At 44.1% G+C, this 5,000-nt stretch overlaps 1 protein-coding gene across 4 annotated transcripts in view; it reads right to left on the reverse strand.

Moving 5' to 3' along the window:
* The window catches only part of qkib (QKI, KH domain containing, RNA binding b), a 112,578-nt gene that overhangs the window by 54,311 nt on the left and 53,267 nt on the right, over nucleotides 1-5,000 (reverse strand). The window lies entirely within an intron of this gene.

The raw sequence follows: 5,000 nt of genomic DNA on the forward strand, positions 1-5,000 counted from the left end.
TGTCTGTGTGTGAGTGTGTGTGTGTCTGTGTCTGTGTGTGTGTGTGTGTGTGTGTGTGTGTGTCTGTGTGTGTCTGTGTGTGTGTATGTGTGTGTGTGTGTGTGTGTGTGTCTGTGTGTGTGTGTGTGTGTGTGTGTGTGTGTGTCTGTGTGTGTCTGTGTGTGTGTGTGTGTGTGTGTGTATGTGGCCACGTGAGCCCAGCCTTCAGCAGATGACCAGGTTAAGCTTTGTCTCACCTGTACTCTACTAGGCTTCTAGGCTACTAGGCTAAACACACGCGATATCGTCATCGTCACACACACACACACACACACACACACACACACACACACACACACATACACACACACACACACACACACACACAGACAGACACACACACAGAGACACACACACACACACAGACACACACACACACACAGACACACACACACACAGACACACACACACACACACACACACACACACACACACACACACACACACACACACACACACACACACACACACATTTTTATGCCATGAGTGATAGAGTGGAGATGGAGGAGACCTCATGGCATTCATTACACACACACACACACACACACATCTTTCCTCCCTCTGTCAGCGAATAAAGGGAGGAGTAATTCCTCTAATGAACAGAGGAGAGGAGGAGAGGAGAAGAGAGAAGGATTGGGGAGGAGGAGAGGAGAGGAGAGGGGGAGAGGAAAGGAGGAGAGGAGAGGGGGAGAGGAGAGGGGGGGAGGGGGGATTGGAAAGGAGGAGAGGAGGAGGAGAGGAGAGGGGGAGAGGAAAGGAGGAGAGGAGAGGGGGAGAGGAGGAGAGGAGAGGGGGGAGGGGGGATTGGAAAGGAGGAGAGGAGGAGGAGAGGAGAGGGGGGGATAGAGAGAGGGATATAAAGGAAAGAAGATGGAGAGAGACAGAGAGAGAAAGAGTGTGAGGGGTAGAGAGGAATGAGAGAGAGGGGGATAGAGAGAGGGTAGACAGAGTGAGAGTGGAGCGAAACCGTCACACACACACACACACACACACACACACACACACACACACACACACACACACACACACACACACAGAGTGAGACTGGATTGAAACCATGAGAGTCTTTCAGAATAGAAAGTGAAATAAATTGATATTGAGAAAGTGCAAGAGAGTGAAAAAAGAGATTTTGTGACTGTGAGAAAGGTGAGAGAGAGAGTGAGGGGGAGAGAGGGAGAGAGGAAGGGAGGGAGAGAGGAAGGGAGGGAGAGAGTGGAATAGAGAGAGAAGGAGAGATAGAGAGAGGAAGGGAGGGAGAGAGGGGGGACAAGAGAGAGAGAGAGAAGAGAGGGAGAGAGAGGAGGTGATGAACAAGAGAGCATTCTAATAAGATGGAATGGATAATTAAACTCTGTTAATATTTCAAAAAAGACATTAAATATGGCGGCACTCAGCTACGTGCGGTGCCTGGTGAGGGGTAATGCTATCACTGCAGGTCACACACACACACACATACACACACACACACTAAGAGTCGAGAACACCCACTAAAAGAGAAATGCTCACACACTCTGAGAGTTGAGTACAAACAATGCAGATTGAATAACTATGACAGAACACAGAATAATGTTTGTAATGATACCAGTTAGGCCTACGTTCAACAGTAACATAAGTGTAATGAGCTATTCATTGTCGAAGGTGCATGGTGAAGTGAAATTCTTACTTTGGAAAACAAACATTTGCCGATATCATTGGATAGGGGATAGGCCTAGGCCCACTTGTTTATTTTTTACGTAGCCTACAATGGCCAGTTCAGACAAAGCCGAAATTACTCAATTTTTTTTTTTTTAACATTTGTATGGTTATATTGCTTGACTTAAATCCCAGAGAGTAGGCTACCGCACCCCACAGTGATGGGCCTAGCTAGCGGTCTTACGCGTTCAGTGTGGGGTAGGCTATAAACAAGCTGAGAATTTAGCGGTGTCACGTCTGCCTGTCACAGACGTGGGGAGCTAAAGCTTGGGATACAGTTACAGTAACAGTATTTTATTTTACTTCTTATGGAATATTTTTTTTTCACTTTTATAAAGGCTTTGTTTGAATGCTGTTGGAACAAATCGTAGTTGATTATAAAGGCAACTTTCTGTTGCAATATTCTGTGTGTTCTGGACTGCAGGTAACTTGTTAAGCCAGTGGTTCTCAAACTTTTTCTTTCATTCCCCACTTTGATCAAGGGGGCATTGACTGATGATAGTGGAGATAACGTGTTATCCCGAGGCCTTTGCAAGTCAGCATCTCCGACGGTAGTCTACCCTATTAAAAATATAAGTTTTCGATGTCCCAAACAGAGAGCCATACTTTATTGTTTTAACGATCTCTATGCTACTCACCAAAATGTAGGCATGGGAACATGATAAAGTATCCAACTGTCGTATGTTAAATTATTGTGATTAGGCTACGAGCCAGTGGTTTTCAAACATTATGCGTGACTCGGACATCTAACGAAATGCAACAGACTCATATCGTCTTTGCGCGTCTGCAGAAGTTAGCCAAATATGAATGTAATTCTGCGGCATAAAGCAGATGTATTTGTTTATTGTACAGAAAAATAAAAATGACATGTCAAGCAGTCAATTGACTACATTTTGTTATTGAATTCGTAGGCTGGGATTACTCTCGGCAACAATTATGTTTAATGGTAGATCCTGCTTTTTCAGAAAGGGTGGCAGGCAGTGCGATGTACAGTGGCAGAGCGACGCACAGTGGCTGAAAGTGGTACTAAAGCTTCCCGCAGCTTCACGCCTCGTAATGCGCGAATGAAGTGGTCATTTGAAAGCGATGCCCCCTGTATATGCCCATTTAAACACACACACACATACACACACACACACAGTCTCAATGGTCACGTCCTTTGTCGTAGCGACGTGTTTTGAACCAGAAATGTGTGTGTGTGTGTGTGTGTGTGTGTGTCTATTTAGGGCACACATTCTGACAGTGGTAGTGGGGGTATGGCTCAAAACAAACAATAGCAGATGGAATGCTCAAGCAAGGCTAACACAACAAGGCTAACACAACAAGGCTAACATACTAACACAACAAGGCTAACACAACAAGGCTAACACACTAACACAACAAGGCTAACACAACAAGGCTAAGACACTAACACAACAAGGCGAACACAACAAGGCTAAGACACTAACACAACAAGGCTAACACACTAACACAACAAGGCTAACACACGAACACAACAAGGCTAACACAACAAGGCTAACACACTAACACAACAAGGCTAACATAACAAGGCTAACACACTAACACAACAAGGCTAGCACAACAAGGCTAACACATCATCAAAAAAACTTAAAGCAACACCAAAGAGTTTTTTATACCTTAAAATAATGTTTCCGAAATCGTTTCAGTGGTTCATCAACTCGTAACAGGTGAACGGCAATTCTGCATTCGCTTCGCGGCCCTCTATCGGCTATAACCGCACTATGCAAGTTTGCCAGATCGGGTAGCGGATCTGTAGTTCGATGGAATGAGACATAAGAAACTACAAATTTGACTTGCATCTGATGTCGCAATACATCGTACTTTTAGAAGTCATGCGAAACATTCTACCATGTCTGTGGACATCGTTATTTGCAAAGCCGGTAAACAAATAGCGTGCGTGCAACAGAGGGAAAGTTCTTTGGTGTTGCTTTAAATAAAGCAGCATGTGACGCTGAATGAATGACTATGTGGGGGGGGGGGGGTCTGTGTGTGAGTTTGTGTTTCACTTTCATAATGTGATTATGAAGTGATATGATGTAAAATGACACTTCACCTGACAGAAACAAACATATGCAAACACACACACACACACACACACACAGACACACGCACACATACACACACAAACAACCCCCTACATACACACGCACACCAGCTCATGCACAATGTGATTTCATTATGCTGTCATATCTTATCATGATGCGTGTGTGTGTGCGTGTGTGTGTGTGTGTGCACTCTTCGGGCCCTATTTTAATGGTCTGAAACGGAAGTGTCTTCGCGCAAAACGCAAGTGACTTTGTGGGCGGATCTCGGGAGCTGATGCTATTTTACCTGCGGGATATTGACTGTTGCGCCCGACGCAAATCTAAAATGGGGTGGTCTGAAGTAGCTACATTAATCATGGGTGTGGTTTGGGCGTAACGTGCAATAAACCAATCAGAGCGTCATCTCACATTCCCTTTAACAACAGGCACGCTTGTTCCATAGCTGATTGCTATTATGGTGGCGTATTTGCCAGGCGCAGCCAGGAGCGTTATAATCACTGTTCAGTTGGGAACAGTTAGCTATTGATTTTTCCTCTTGACAAAATGTAATACAGAATTGTCACAAAGACATACTTTCCGATGTTTTGGGATCATTCTCACTGAATCACGAGGTTATGAATGCATGGTGATATATTTGCAATGTACAATGTAATCTAACATTACCTCTCTATAGACAATGCATATCTTCTGTCAGTTAATCTCTTCTCTCCCGTGCTGCCGCTGGGGCATTTGGGTTAAATGGCATCGGCATGCAGTTCAACATCACGTCTCCTTAAGTCCTCTAACATTTCCTAATTTATGTCATCAACACATCAGTGATTCGTGAAAATGTGTACGCTAGATTTATGCCTATTTTTTCACATGGACACCACACTGATTTCCCTCGAGTGGTAATATTTTTCTTTGAAATTATGTATGGTTTACAGAAATGGGAACTACATTGTATAGATGAGAGGAGCTAAGTGTGCGTTGCGCAGCACAGGAGGCCAAGCAAGGGCTTCGTTTAAGTTGACCTAACTTTCAACTCTGCACAGTATCCCATTAACTGCGTGACAGTAGACTATTTACAATATTTTCTGTAAAGCAGAGTTTGTAAACACGTTATCATCAACTTAATTCACGCACACCATTTATTTGAGCAGGAGAGAGAATAACAATGAATGGATGCAGCAACTACAGAAATTGTACAGAAATTGTAACCAT

The sequence above is a fragment of the Alosa pseudoharengus genome, unplaced genomic scaffold, assembly GCF_046254945.1.
Source record: "Alosa pseudoharengus isolate Yale_2024_CS ecotype anadromous, Long Island Sound unplaced genomic scaffold, YU_APseudo_1.1 YU_APseudo_1.1_scf_15, whole genome shotgun sequence".
In the NCBI taxonomy this organism is placed as follows: domain Eukaryota; kingdom Metazoa; phylum Chordata; class Actinopteri; order Clupeiformes; family Clupeidae; genus Alosa; species Alosa pseudoharengus.